Here is a 16,093-nt window from a genome sequence, read left to right as displayed (position 1 = left end):
CATACAAAATAATAATTATAATCCCGTCTATTAGAAACCAGCACCTGGAAAGTAATCATCTCCTTTAAAAACAGCCCAAGAGAGCCTCTAAGATTCTTAAGGATGAGTGCCAAATTTGGCTCTGAGCTTCCCAGCAACCCAAGTAAAGTGGGAACTGGGATTAGTTTCATGAGTCACATTGCCCATAAGTCAGAAGCCCCCTAATTCCTCTGAGGATGCAGAATTTTGCTGGAAACTGGAGCCTAAAATATATTCATTCCACTCATAGGACTTACAGAGAATACTAGCTGAAGCAGTAACATCCCAAAATAAACATAATGGCCAGACTCCTTCAACCATTTTCCTTAAAGTCTCCATCATAAGGGAGGGATGCAGTAAAGATTCTGTGGAGACTAAATACTTTGCTCCAAGAATGACTCAGCTTCGTGAGAGTCCGACTTGGTTCAGGGATAAGTCCCATCTGGAAGAATGGATGGAATGCATGACCTTTAAATAACCCTCATGAACTTTATTTCTCTCAACTGAGCTTTTGATAAAACTCGGGCAGCAGGAGGCAGTTGGAAGTTGTAACCGCTGACAAGGGTCTGGCAGGCAGCACTCGCACTGGGTGAGGGTGGAGCCGTGGGTCCCTGGCACCTGCAGAGGCATCATTCATGGATTCAGCTATTCACAGACTCCCCCGAAGACCTAGAACAAGCAAGGCTTTCGTATTTTGCCCTGGCCTGAAGTGGACTGGGCTGAGAGGCTGGTGGAAGTAGGAACAAGCCTCAGAGCTGACTGGGGACATTGGCCTGCGCCCAACACTGAAAGTCCCCACAAGCAGTTTTGGGTTTTCTTTTTCTTTTTTTTGGGGGGGGGGTTCTTTTTTTTCTTTCTTCCTTTTTTTTTTTTTTTTTTTTTTTTTGAGACAGGGTCTCACTCTGTCACCCAGGCTGGAGTAGAGTGGGGCAATCTCCATTCACTGCAACCTCTGCCTCCTAGGCTTAAGCAATCCTCCCACCTCAGCCTCCCAAGTAGCTGGGACTACAAGTGTATACTACCACACCCAGCTAATTTTTGTATTTTTTTGTAGAGATAGAGTTTCACCATGTTGCCCAGGCTGGTCTCGAACTCCTGGGCTCAAGTCATCTGCCCTCCTCTGCCTCCCAAAGTGCTGGGATTATAGGCATGAGCCCCTGCACCTGGCGGGGTTTTCATTAAGGTTAATAATAGTTCTTATTTATTGGGGGTCCAGACATTATGTTACTACCTCAATGAAGCTTCACAACCAAGTACTAGGTAGACACTGCAATTGTCTTTGTTTTACAGATGAGTAAACTGAGACTCAGAGGACTTTGCCAGACACAACACAGACAGTAAGAGCAGAAGCTGCAATGCCCACTCAAATCTGTCCAATTCCAAAGTTCACACACTTCTTTTTCTTCTTGGGATGGAGTCTTGCTGTGTCACCCAGGCTGGAGTGCAGTGGCGCAATCTCAGCTCACTGCAACTCCACTTCCTGGGTTCAAGGAATTCTCCTTCCTCAGCCTCCCAAGTAGCTGAGATTACAGGTGCTCACCACCACACCTGGCTAATTTTTGTACTTTTAGTAGAGATGGGGTTTCGCCATGTTGGCCAGGCTGGTCTCGAACTCCTGACCTCTGGAGAGCTGCCCACCATGGCCTCTCAAAGTGCTGAGATTACACGCCTGGCCAGTTCACACACTTTTAACAACTACACTGTGAGATCCTGCCACACAGAAAGAGAGATAAAACCTGTGGGAAAAGTGAAAAGGCAGTTAATTTGTGGCATGAGAGCACAGGAAACATATAATTCTCAAGAAAACACCATTCGCAAGAAAGCCGGAAGCCCATACCAATATTTTGCATTCAAGACTGTGGGGCTTTTGGAAGGCCTGTGGACAGAGCCCTCCCAAACATCGAGAGCCTGCTGGATTGTAAATATCAGTTGCACCCAAGTTTCTGCAAAAGTCAGAGAGCAAGAGGTGTTGCAGGGAAGGGCCCAGGTTAAACAAAGGCTGCAGGTTGTGGGTGATGGACACTCCACAGCCAAGCTCAAGACGCTTCTCAGAAGCTCCTGTGGGTCGCTCCTGACATCGATGAGGGAGCAATGCAGAGCCCAGCACTCCCTGCCTGAGCATGGGCCAAGCTGATTTGGGCCAGGGATACCTGCTGGACGCAGCCGTATGTGCCCCCGTCACTTCCCCAGGAAACCAGCAAGCAGGCGTTATCAGGGACAAAACAGAACCCAGGAACTTGTCTACTGTTGAGCTCCTGAGCACTTCACAGCGGGGCCGGGAAGAAGGGATGGACTGTGACTCTCTGGTACTTAAGACACTGAAGCCTGGCCAGGCACAGTGGCTCATGCCTGTAATCCCAGCACTTTGGGAGACTGAGGTGGGTGGATCACTTGGGGTGAGGAGTTCGAGATCAGCCTGGCCAATATGGTGAAACCCTGTCTCTACTAAAAATACACAAATTAGCCGGATGTGGTGGTGTGTGCCTGTAATCCCAGCTACTTGGGAGGCTGAGGCAGGGGAATTGCTTGAACCCAGGAGGCAGAGGTTGCAGTGAGCCAAGATCACACCACTGCACTCTAGCCTGGGTGACAGAGAGAGAGAGAGAAAAAAAAAAGAAAGACATCTAAAAAAAAAAAAAAAACACTGAAGCTCCATCTCCTTTGATTGGGTACGCAGGACAGTTCCTTTAGAAGAGGGACAGGAGTGTCCAAGCCACAGGAAAGCTTTTCTCATCATAAGCAATATACCCAGGCTCAGCCCCGGGAAATCTGATGACTCAGGACACAGACATGTTTAACCAGGTGCTAGGGATAAGCTGTGCCTGAGCCCGCTGTAAGGGAAAGGCTCATTCCCTGTCCTCATGGGGCTTACAGTCTATAAAAGGGCACAGAGGTAGAAACACCTTCGTGTGTCTTCACAAGTCACCCCTAGAAAATCAAGAAAGGAAGAGGAGGAAGGAGGGAGGTACCTACCAAATAGACACAGAATCTAACCACTTCTCCTTCTCTCTTACCCACTGTTACCACCATCATCTCTGGCCTGGATGAAGGCAAGGGGTCCAGAACACAGCACCCCTGCTCCTACTACAAGGCTTTGGCACTTGTCGTTCCCTCTGCCCTGCCTGAAGTATCCTCATGTTTCAGCATCTTCATGTCTTTGCTCAAATATCCCTTCTCAATGAGGCCACCCAAGTAAAGTTCACAACAATGCCCCTCTCTCTGGCAGTCCACAAACATTTAATTATGTGCAATACAAGAGGCTTTGCTCACTGGCTCCGCACAGCCCACTCTCTTCAGAAACTTGGGACAAATTCCCCATTGGCCTTGGCCAGAGGCTATTTCTGCGGCACACAAAAGTGTACCCAGAAGCAGCCTTCCTGCCACCCATTCAGCCAGTGCATGGGATCGAGCCTGGTTCCTTCGGCTTGCTCACCCCAAGGCTGGTCCTCTCCCCTCCTGGAGAAATCCCAGGAGAGCCTGGACAGTCTTTCTGTCCCCTCTCCTCCACCTTGACCAAGAGGCTTATCCCCAGATGGACCCTGGGATCCTGGCCTGGAGCAGTTCAGGTTCCTGTCCAGTAAGATAGGTCTCTCTTTACCAGGCTCCAGAGTATAATATTTAGGATGTAGAAACAAGCTCTGACCTGTTACAGCAGGACTGAGAAGCTTATCACCAAAACTCCCTTTCCCTTCCCCCTAGGTGCCCATCTGGACTACAGTTCCAGCTCCCTTGCCATCCAGGGTGGCCAGTGGAGTGTGAGCAAAAGCAATGTGTCTCGTTTCTGGGCTGAAGATGTTAGGTAGATGTGCCTCATCCACCTCTCTTTCTCCTACTGCCTGACCTCATGGCCTAGAGACAGCAGAGCCATAAGATGGAAGGAGCCTGGGTGCCTGAATCTCCACTCAGAGGAAGGCTGGCAGCCAGTCACAGCATCTGAGCCTTTATGTGAGTGAAAAAAGAAACTTTGTGAGCAGCCCACATTTGGGAAATTGGCTACGATATGAATTTGGTGCTTAAAATTAAATTTCACCCTGCTCACTCCAACTCTGCTCTGTCCCCTCCCCTAATTTCATTTCTCACCTGAACTATGTTCCCTCCTCCTCACCCATACCAGACCTCCAGTGAAGGCTGAGTAACTTATGGATGAATAATTTCTGCTCTTAGGCTTTGTGAGCTGATGTTGAAAGCAGACCGGCAGGGAGGGTAGGCTCCTCCCACCACCTGCCTGTAAGCCTGGTTTCAAAGTATGCAAATTTGGGCAAGACTCCAGTCTTGCAGACTCAGCTTCCTCATCCTTGGAAATGGAACAATAGCAACTGCCCAGGCTACTTCACAGAGGAAAAGATCAGAAAGCTTGATATGCAGGAGCAGCTGCTCCCAGCAGATCCTCTACAAATATCATCTCACATCACTCATTTCAGATGGGGAAACTGAAGCATACAGGGGCTTAAAAGTAACCTGTCCAAGTTCATGCAGTTGGTAAGTAGCTGCCCCCAGCCCTAACTTGGTCTTCCCTATCTTCTCTCTCTAATCAGATGGCACCACCACCCACCTGGGTACTCAACCCAGAAACCTCAGATCATCCCTGCTCCTCTCTTGTCCTCACCTCCTATAGACAATTGGGCACCAAAGTCCTGTTTTTTTGCCTTAATAAATCATTCTCCAATCTTGCCCTTTCCTCCATCTCTGTTGCCACCACCCTGGTCCAAGGCCCCCACATGCCTCCCCTGACTCCTGCAGGAGCATCCTTGTCAGTCCCCACACAAGTCTTCTTCCACTCCACCATGCTCACCCCCAAGGCAGCCTCTAGCGCCTTTTTGGAAATGCAAATCTAGCCATGCCAACTCCCAGGTTAAGCCAGCTCAATGGCTTCCCACTGCTCTTATGACAAAGACATGCTGGGCATGGTCTGCCTGGCCTGTGCGATCCAGCCTCTTCTCGAGCCCTCCCCACTCTGCTCCCCCTCTCTCCATTTCAGTCATGGCAGCCTTCTTCCAGTCCCCTGAACACCCACCAGCCTCCTCCTCGGTAGAATCATTCTTTGCACATGCTGTTTCTTTTGCACGGAAAACCCTTCCTCCCTGTCTTCACCTGGCTGACTCCTAATCACCCTTTTTGTATCTCAGGTCTGGTGTCACTTCTTCAAAAACTTCCCTGACCTCCTTGACTAGGCGACATCCTCCTACAGCACTCATTGCTGTTATTATTTTATGCCTCTTTGAGTAATTATTTGATGAATATGTCTCCCTCACATGATTTTAAGCTCCTTGAGGACGAGAACCATGTCCGTTTTGCTCACTATTGAAACCCAGTGGGTGTAGAAATCAGTAGACAGTGTCCAGCACATAGCAGAACTTGAATATTGGCTGAATGAATGAATCAATGAAAGCTAGAATTCAGATCTAAATCTTCATGACTCCTCTGCAAATTGCTGTGGGGAGTTGTATTTGTCTGCTTGGGCTGCCATAACAAAATACCACAGATTGTGTGGCTTAAACAAGAATGTACTTTCTCACACTTCTGGAGACTGGAAGTCCAAGACCAAAATGCCAGCATGGGGCTGCATATGGTGGCTTATGCCTATAATCACAGCACTTTGGGAGACTGAGGCAGGTGGATCACTTGAGGTCAGGAGTTTAAGACCAGCCTGGGCAACAGGTGAAACCCCCATCTCTACCAAAAAACATGAAAAAAATTAGCCAGGTGTGGTGGGCGCCTATAATTCTAGCAACTCGGGAGGCTGACGAAGGAGAATCACTTGAACCCAGGAGGCAGAGTTTGCAGTGAGCCGAGTTCACGCCACTGAACTCCAAACCCAGCAACAGAGTGAGACTCTGTCAAAAAAAAAAGAAGGAAAGGAAGAAAGAAGGAAAGAAAGAAAGAAAGAGAGAGAGAGAGAAGGAGGGAGGGAGGGAGGGAGGGAAGGAGGAAAGAAGGAAGGAAGGAAGGAAGGAAGGAAGGAAGGAAGGAAGGAAGGAAGGAAGGAAGGAAGGAAGGAAGGAAGGAAGAAGAGAGAGAGAGAGAGGGAGGGGAGGGGAGGGGAAGGGAGGGGAAGGGAGGCGAGGGAGGGGAGGGGAAGGGAGGGGAGGGGAGGGGAGAGGAGGGGAGGGAAGGGAAGGGAAGGGAAGGGAAGGGAAGGGAAGGGAAGGGAAGGGAAGGGAAGGAAAGAAAGAAAGAAAAAGAAAAATGCCAGCAGGGTTGGTTTCTGATAAGGCCTCTCTCCTTGAATTGCTCCTTCTCACTGTGCCCTCTCACAGTCTCTTCTCTCGGTGCATGCATGCAGAGAGGAGAGCTGTGGCGCTTCCCCCTCTTCTATAAGGACACCAATTTATCAGATTAGGACCCCACACTTAGAACCTCATTTAACCGTTTTTGTTTGTTTGTTTTGTTTGTTTTTGAGATGAAGTCTCACTCTGTTACCCAGGCTGGAGTGCAGTGGCGCCATCTCAGCTCACTGCAAACTTTGCCTCCCAGGCTCAAGAGATTCTCCTAACTCAGCCTCTTGAGTAGCTGGGACCATGGGCAAGCCCCACCACACCTGGCTAACTTTTGTATTTTTAGTAGAGACAGGGTTTTGCCATGTTGGCCAGGCTGGTCTCGAACCCTTGACTTCAAATGATCTGCCCACTTCCTCCCAAAGTGCTGGGATTACAGGCGTGAGCCACCATGCTCAGCCTCATTGAACCTTAATTACTTCCTCAAAGATCTTATCACCAAATCGGGTCACATTGGGAGTCAGAGCTTTCACATGTGATCTGGTGGAGAGATACAATTCACTCCAAAACATTCCATTCTCTGGCCCCCTAAAATTCATATTCTTCCCTCATGCAAAATCCATTCACCCCATCCCAGCACCCCCAAACGTTTTAACCCATTCCAACATCAATTCCAAGTCCAAAGTCTCACTGAATATCTAAACCAGGTATGGATGAGACTTGAGGTATGATTCATCTTAAGGCAAAATTCTCTCCAGCTGTGAACCTATGAAACCAGACAAGCTTATGTGCTTCCAAAATGCAATGGTGGGACAGGCATAGAATACGCATCCCTATTCCAAAAGGGAGAAATTGGAAAGAAAGGGGCATTGGATCCCAAACAAATCCAAAACCTAGCAAGGAAAATTCCATTAGATCTGCAGTCCATTAGGCTGTAGTCCCAGCACTTTGGGAGGCCAAAGCAGAAGGATTACTTGAGCTCAGGAGTCCAAGACCATCCTGGGCAACATGGTGAAACTCTGTCTCTATAAAAAATACAAAAATTAGCCAGGCGTGGTGGTGCACACCTGTAGTCCCAGCTACTCAGGGGTAGGGGTGCTAAGGCAGGAGGATCGTTTGAGCCCAGAAGGTCAAGGTTGCCGTTAGCCATGATCACACCACTGCACCCTAGCCTGGGTGACAGAAGGAGACCCTGTCTCAAAAAAACAAAAAAGAATGAATAATCCTCTTTGGATCACCCCCACCACCCTAGGTGGTAGACCCCGTTCTGCAGCTCTGCTAGTCATCTTGCCCCTGAGGCACTGGGCAACATTTTGGCCCACTGAAACCAAGAAGGTGGCCATGCTCTCTAAAAATAGGAAAAAACAACCATGTCCCTGGGCCTGGGGTGTGAGTGGCAGCCCTGATAATCTCCAAATTGTCTTCAGGGGTCATTCTTCCCCTTTCTTGAAGGATAACACATGTTCAAAGCTGGATAACTCTATTGTCCTGTCCTGTAGAATCCCAGAAGTCCAACAGCCTTCTTTCATTCTGTTCTATTTTCTCTGTTTTCTTTAGTCCCAGCTGGAAGTGTTTCTGCTAGTATAATCCCATCTTTATTCCCGGCTTCAGTTGAGCTGGTTGAAGCTGAGATGGTTAAGTTCGTGGGAATCTTTTCATGGAGTGATTGTCCAGACAGGCCTTTGGTGTTCGTACCAAGCAGAGAAATGTGTTTTCTCTTTTTTTGAAATATGGACAGGCTGAGCATTTTCAAATCTTTAAATTCTGGTTCCTTTTTGCACAACAATGCCTTCAACTTATCTCTTTCCTCTTGCATTTTACTATGAGCAGTAAGGAGAAACCAGGCTACACTTTCACCACTCTGCTTAGAAATCTCCTGTGCTAAATATCCAAGGTCATCACTCCCAAGTTTTACCTTGGCTGAACACAATTCAGCCAAGTTCTTTACTAGTTTATAACAAGGATTGCCTTTTCACCAGTCTCCAACATTATGCTCCTCATTTCTGAGACCTTACCATAAGCACATTTAATGTTCATATTTCTACCAACGTTCTGTTTATGATGATGATATGTATTCTCTTAGATGATAGAAACTTTCTTTACAACTCTTTTCTTTCTGAGCCTTCACCAGAATTGCCTTTAATGTTTGTATTTCCACCAACAGTCTCTTCAAGGCAATCTAGGCTTTTTCTAACATGCACCTCAAAACTCTTCAGTCTTTGCCCATTATCTAATTCCAAAGCCACTTCCACATTTTTAGGTATTTGTTATAGTAGCATCCACTCTTGGTAGCAAAATCTATATTAGTCAGGGTTCTCTAGAGAAACAGAACCTATAGGAGATATGTATACATATGTCTCCTATGTATACATAGATGGTCCCCAACTTATGATGGTTCAGAATTATGATGTTTTTCACTTTATGATGGTGCAAAAGCAATATACATTCAGTAGAAACCATATTTCAAATTTTCAATTTGGATCTTTTCCTGGCTAGCAATATGCGGTATGATACTCTTTCATGATGCTGGGCAGCAGCAGTGAGCTGCAGCTCCCAATCAGTCATACAATTATGAGGGCAAACAACTTATATTCCACAGTTTACTATATTGCCAGATGATTTTTGCCCAACTGTAGGCTAATGTAAGTGTTCCGAGCACATTTAAATTAGCCCAGGCCAAGCTGTGCTGTTTGGTAGGTTAGGTGTATTCAGGGCATTTTTGACTTATGATATTTTCAACTTATGATGGGTTTACTGAGATATATCTCCATCATAAGTCAAGGAACGTGTGTGTGTGTGTGTGTGTGTGTGTGTGTGTGTGTGTGTGTGTGTGTGTGTGTGAGAGAGAGAGAGAGAGAGAGAGAATCAGGTATTGGTTCAAGCAATTATGGAGGGTGGCAAGTTCAAAATTGGCAGAGCCAATGTCTCAGTTTCCATCTGAAGGCCAGCAGACTACTGCAGAATCAGGAAGAGCCAATGTTCCAATTTTAGGTTTATCAGGCAGAATTCTCTTTTATTCAGGGCAGGGTCAACCTTTTGTTCTACTTAAACTTTCAACTGATTAGATGAGGCCCACCTGCGTTATGGAGGGCAATCTGCTTTACTTAGTCTACAGATTTAATTGTTAATCCCATTCAAAAACACCCTCATAAAACACCCAGAATAATGTTGGACCAAATATCTGGACACTTTGTGAACCAGTCAAGTTGACACATAAGATTAACCATCAGAGGAATCATACCAGAAAATAGATGTGATCAAGGCTTAATGAGTATCCAAGACCAATGTAAGAGATTAGCACCAGGGCTAGAATTGTGATTTGCCATTCAGTCATTTCATACACATTTATTACACACCTATTACAAGTATCTCAGTTATCTGTTGCTGTAAAACAAATCACTCCAAAATTTTGTGGCTTAAAACAGCAATATTTCTCATGATTTTGTGGGTCAGGAATTCGAGTAGGGCTCAGCTGGTTGGTTCTTCTGCTCCAGCTGGCATCTTAGTGCCACTCATTCAACTGAGTTAGCCTAGAAAGTCCAAAATGGCTGCACTAAAATATCTGGTGCCTTGGCTCCTCCACATGGCCTCTCTCTCTCCATGTGCTGTCTCATCATTCATGAATCTACCCAGGTGGGTAGCTAGGTGGCTAGATTCCTCAAGAGCGTTCCAGTAGGACAAGCTGCAAGATGTGAAGCAAGTGCTTATTAGATCTATACTTGCATCATGCTTATCAATGTTACATTGTCCAAAGCAAGTTACATGTTCAAGCCCACGAGGGGAAGACAATGATACAAGGGCATGAATGTCAAAAGGTATTATTCACTGGGGGCTACCAATATAACAGTTCACCCCAAGATATGAGGGGACACTAGTCCTGACTCTTGTCCTCAAGTATCTCACAGACCAGTATAGCACTTCTGAAATGTATTAGAGATCACAGAATTCTCAACATCATTCATGCATTGAGCAAGCCTTAATATGAATTCCTGACATCTGATAGTGTCCCATTTTGTAAAGGCAGATGATCATATGATGATAAGTGTAGTCACATATTTATAATTTTCATACATATATTAATGCATTTTTCAACATAAAATTTTTTTTTGAAACGGAGTCTCACTCTGTTGCCCAGGCTGGAGTGCAGTGGCATGATCTCAAGCTCACTGCAAGCTCTGCCTCCCAGGTTCACGCCATTCTCCTGCCTCAGCCTCCGGAGTAGCTGGGACTACAGGCAACCACCACCATGCTCGGCTAATTTTTTTGTATTTTTACAAATACAAAAAAGAGACAGGGTTTCACCATGTTAGCCAGGATGGTCTTGATCTCCTGACCTTGTGATCCACCCACCTCAGCCTCCCAAAGTGCTGGGATTACAGGTGTGAGCCCCTGCGCCCAGCCTCAACATAAATTTTAAACTAAAAATGTTACCAGTTTTGGCCAAGCACAGCGACTCACACCTGTAATCTCAGCACTTTGGGAGGCCAAGACAGTAGGATCACTTTTAGCTCAGGAGTTAGAGACCAGCCTGGGCAACATAACGAGACCCTGTCTCTACAAAAAAATATAAAAGTTAGCCAGGCATGGTGGCATGCACCTGTAGTCCTAACTACTCAGGAGGATGAGGTGGGAGGATCACTTGAGCCTGGGAGGTCAAGGTTGCAGTAAACCATGATTGGGCCACTACACTCCAGCCTGGGAGACAGAGCAAGACCCTGTCTCAAAAAGAAAAAAAAAATTACTAGTTTTGTGTGTTTGTGGGAGGAGACTTCTTACATTCCATGGTTTAGTAATGTTGCTCAAAAAGTTCTGGAAATACTGGCCTGGTAGGAATTTAAAGCTTAAAGAGAAGGGCTTTGGGTGTCTAGGACCATAAATGCAGGCTGCCCACAGTGGATCACAGTTTGTTCCAGAGGAATGGAAAGCCCTCCTTTCTGTGGGACTGCCTGTGTCCCTTGTGTCCTTTGTGTCCCTTGGCCTTGAGTGATGGGAAGTCAGGAGCATCATTGCCACACCACCTGAGAAGTGTCTCAGACAACCCCTGTCAGGCGACTCCAACACATTCTACTGTATCAGCGCTGACCCTCTGTCACCTGGCACCAAAGAATCCCACATCTCACACACTGGGCAACACCCACCCTACTCTACCCCACCCCATCTCACTGCACTTCAGAATGATTGTGGCTATCAACAGACAGTTTTCAAGAGCTTAAAAGTTCTGTCCTGAAGCCCCCTCTCTGACACACTGCATAAAGAAAGGCCCCCAACACAGACCACCTCCAGGAGCTCACTGAGCAAGCAGCCAGCCAGGGACAAGGCCTGCCCGGGGTGGACTTCACGCACCAGCTGCAGCAGAATCCCCAAAAGCTGCTAGGAGATTCCAATTCATTCGGTTGGAAGGGACCTGGGAATCTTCATGCTTAGCCTCTGCCGTGAGGATTATCACAGGTCACAGGGTGCTAGGCCCTTTCCAAATTTAGGGTTTCTAGGTGGTAATTTCTGAAAGGTCCCCATGGACTGGGACCACTTTAGGACAGGAAGGGGCAGGGGAGGGAAACTAACCCTGAGATGTGGCCCTAGCTGATGTCCAGGCAGGACACAGGTGACCAGCAGCCAGGGATTCAAGTCACTTCACGTGCCAAATGAGCTTTTTATTTTTCAGAGCTTTTTATTTTTATCTTACAACCTCAGCAACAACTTGCTTCCACAGGTCCTCACAGAACAATCCTCTGAGATTAAATCTGTTTTGAGTTGTATTTTGAAAAAAGAGGAAATTGGATCCTGATTCCAGGTGGGAGGAGGGGAGAGAGAGAGGAAGTTCAGGAAGGAGGCAAAAGGCATAGATTTCCAGAATCTTCCTCATGGTTTCCTCTCATGTGCATCTCATCCTGGGCACTCCTACCCGTGAAGACAAAACCCAGCTCTGGCTTGAATATGCCCCCCACCCTTCCTGCCTCCCTCCCCCTCATTCCAAAGCTGCCCACAGCACCTCTCCGAACCAGGGTCTCTGGTCTCACCTGGTCAGCAGCTCTGCCTGAGTCCTTCCCTCCAGGACCTTCTCCCCAGAACAGCCCAGATCCCCCAGTGTCAACCCGTGGCTGGTTGCTCAGGAAGGACAGGGTCTGCCCACACAGCAAGGACCTTGGAGAGCAATGCTTAACCCAAGGTCTGCAGCACTGGGTCAGGCAGTGCAGGTAGGAGCATACTTTGTGTCTTTCCTGGGTCCTGTGGGCAGCCACGGAGCCCCCTACACACTGGCCCATGTGTAGATTGCCTATCATGTTCCTGTCTGATTTCACCCCACTTCTGCACATGAGCGACTCTTGCCTGAACTCTTTTCTAATCCTCTTGTGGGTTTTCCTTGAGAGCACATGCTGTTAACCTGGGGTTTACAGATGCCCCTTCTCACCCAGAGGTCTGGGAATAGAATTCAGGGGTCCATGAATGTGGGGGTTGTTTTATTCCTTTTTTCTCTTTTCTACCTTTCCTATGATGCTGCCATTCATGAGTTCAGATGGTAAAAAAATGTATCTTTGTTTTCACTAGGCTCCAGCTGAAAGGTAGCCTTTCCTTTCAATATGGATGTAGGAAAAATCTCCAGTTGTATTTGCAGAACCTGAAGCTTTGTCACCAGTCCAGTCGAAATCACAGACATTTTTAAATCACATCAGAGTTGTTGCAGGTCTTTTCAAATATCATTTATATTCATTGCCACTTTAAAATGATCACCATTAAGGTGTCAATAAAGAAGCATGCATATTACTATATCAGAGCTGTTTTCTTAATGCTTTGGTAAGAGTATTTTAGTAGCATTGGTTTCTTCTGCAGCCCTGTGAATTTCATTTTACACATCTGAAAACATTATTCCAAGAAGGGGTCCATCCATAGGCTTCACCACATGCCCATGGGGTTTATGGTACATGAAAGGTCAAGTCCTAGAATTCTCACACTCTTCAGTAGAAAATCACACCCCTAAATGTGTCCCTCTCCACTAGTAATTATGCTTTTGGTATTCTCCGGATTGAGAAAAAGGTTCTTGTTTTTGTTTGTTTGTTTGTTTGTTTGAGATGGAGTCTCACTCCGTCTCCCAGGCTGGAGTGCAGTGGCTTGATCTCGGCTCACTGCAAGCTCCACCTCCTGGGTTCATGCCATTCTCCAGCCTCAGCCTCCCAAGTAGCTGGGACTACAGGCGCCCGCCACCGGGCCCGGCTAATTTTTTGTATTTTTAGTAGAGACGGGGTTTCACCGTGTTAGCCAGGATGGTCTCAATCTCCTGAACTCGTGATCTGCCCACCTCAGCCTCCCAAAATGCTGGGATTACAGGCATGAGCCACCACGCCCCGCCAAGAAAAAGTTTTAATAGCAACAGCCCTTATGCAATGCTTGCCTTGGAACAAATGTGCATTTTATTCATTACAATAGCATCTCCTAACATTTGAAACACAGCAGCCACATCGGTAGGAAAGCTATCCTAAGCCAGTCTGGTTCCCTGGCCCCACCATTTAGGTCCACTGAATTAGACCATGTGGATCTAGTAGGCAGAGGCATTGGGCCTCAGACTGAGTAAGCCCCATGCTCCCAGCACAAGGCTGAGCCCCAGGAATCACTCAACAGGCATGAGCTGATTGGAGCTGCCCTGAATTTGCTGGCCAGAGTGGAACATGGCTGGCTGGGTCTCCCTACTTCTCCCCCAGCCTCTTAGCCCATTTAGCGCTAAGTTGCCAGACTTTGCAAATAAAAATAAGAATGCCAGGTTAAATTTGAATTTCAAACAAATAATGAATAATTTTTAGTATAAATATGTTCCATGCAATATTTACAACATACTATACTAAAAAGTTATTCATTGTTTATCAGGAATGCTACGCTCTAGGAGCCCGTTCCCAGAGAAGTCCCTGCCATGCCCAGAACAATCTGTGCCAGATTCTCTGGTGAGAGAGAACCCAGATTCTCTGCTGAGACTTCTACCTCTGCACAGCGTCTGGCCCTGGAGGGACACTATTCAGGGTAGGGAGTAGGGCCAGCGAGGTTCCCAACAGCAGCCCATTCCCCCCATGCCCCATCCTGGCTAGGTCTCAGATCCCCAGCCATAAAATGAGAGAACTAGTCCAGGGTGGAACTCTAAACTCCATCGTGGCTCGGAATTAGTAACCCGAGAGTCTTTACTCCAGGAAAGAAGAATCTTTAACTTCTACTGGCATGAGAAGGATGTTTCCAGACCCAGAAGGCCTCCACATTCAGTCCTCCTGAAGCAGCAGGCCTGTGCGGCCTCCATTCACCTCAGCCCTGGAGCCCTCTCATGCAGCAGAAGCTCCCACAAATCAGCCCACCAGGGGCACTGTTAGAAAGGACCCAAGGGCCAGGTACCCACACACAGCAGCAGAAGCACAGATGCACTCAGTTGGGGAGCAGTGAGGCAGAGAAACCCAGAGGGGATCAATGCAGAGAAGCCCTGACACACACGGACTGAGAAGCATTCCTACATGGTGCACACCCAGCACACATGCCCCTCACCCAGAGCATGCATGCATGCCCCACACAGACACACACACAGACAGGGTGCAGACCACACTCATGCACCCTCACACACTCACCACACATGCTCTCACACACACTCCCCGAAGGCGACAGGAACACAGCCAATCTCAGTTCCATCCCCAGCCACCCCACATCTGTGGTCCTCATCCCATACCCCAAATGTCCAAGGTGTTCCTGGGCTAAAGCCTCTCCCACCTGCCTCTGCAAGCTGCTTGGAAGGCACTGGGGTGGTGGGGAAAGCGAGACAGTGCTTTGTTTTTCACATCGGGCTAAAGCAATAGATCACCTAAAAGTTGGATTCTGGAAATCAAGATGTTCATTCGAATGGTGGTGATGATGATGATGACAGCAGCAGCAAAAGCCCCTGCCAGCACTCACTGAGCACAATCTATGCCCCAGTGACCACACTAAATGCTTAACATACGTTCCCTCATTTGACCCTCACAACCATCTATAAGGTAGGAACTATTACTGTGCCCATACATAGACGAGAAAGCTGAGGCTCGGAGGAGTTCAATGTCTCTGTGGAGATTCCAGCACCTGGCCCAGGGCCAACTCCAAAATACAGCCTTACGTGCAGAGCCGCATGATAGGACCCAGGGACGTTCCAGCCCAGCCGCGGTGCAGCCTGTGTGCACAGGCACATGCCCATACACACACCCCACTTGCAGAAGGGGCTGCTTAGGCAACAATTTCCTTGTGGAAAGTGCTAAAAAGGCCTTGACTGGCAGAGAGGCTCCTGCTTATTCTCCTCCAAGGCCAATCACTTCCTGGTCAGGTGTGGACCCCGGATAGAGCTCGCCCCCATAAGGCAGGTCTGTGAGATCCGGACAGGGAGGTGCTCAGGTCCCCTCGATAACCAGAGACCAGGTTATCTCTGAGAGGCCTCAGAGGGGCTCTGTGGGCTCACTTTCCCCTGCCCTCTGTGTGGACCCCTGCCCCAGGGAGCCAGAGCTAGGCCCCTTGTGGCACAAGAGGTTTTCATACCAGGAGAGTGCCACCTCTGCTCTGCAGCCAAGCACCCTGCATCACCCGAGCCTACCCCAGGAGGGCACAGAGACGGCCCCTGAAGAGCCCTCAGAGAGGCCTGTCTCAGGGTGACTAGTCTCTGGGACATTCTTAACCCCAACTACAGTGGGGCCACCCGGCGAAGCCTCCACCTCTGCATAGGGCCTGGCCAACAGCTGCTCCCAGCTGGAAGCTCTTCATGCGCCCCCACCCCGTCAGTCCCCAGGAGACGTGAAGGAAGCTTTGATGGGACCTATCAAAGCATTCTTGTTCTCACAGCTGTTTCCCAAAGGGCAATTATAGCCACAATAACC

At 47.9% G+C, this 16,093-nt stretch overlaps 1 long non-coding RNA gene across 1 annotated transcript; it reads left to right on the top strand.

Moving 5' to 3' along the window:
• The first annotated feature begins 4,294 nt into the window (after window positions 1-4,294).
• On the top strand, window positions 4,295-12,998 carry LOC135966843 (uncharacterized). Its single transcript, XR_010580477.1, has 2 exons — window positions 4,295-4,497; window positions 12,780-12,998. It is a non-coding gene; the product is annotated as an uncharacterized lncRNA (long non-coding RNA).
• Window positions 12,999-16,093: the final 3,095 nt, after the last annotated feature.

Source organism: Macaca fascicularis, chromosome 13, assembly GCF_037993035.2.
Source record: "Macaca fascicularis isolate 582-1 chromosome 13, T2T-MFA8v1.1".
Classification (NCBI taxonomy): domain Eukaryota; kingdom Metazoa; phylum Chordata; class Mammalia; order Primates; family Cercopithecidae; genus Macaca; species Macaca fascicularis.
Note: the sequence above shows the minus strand (reverse complement) of the source record. Positions and strands in the feature narration are given on the sequence as shown.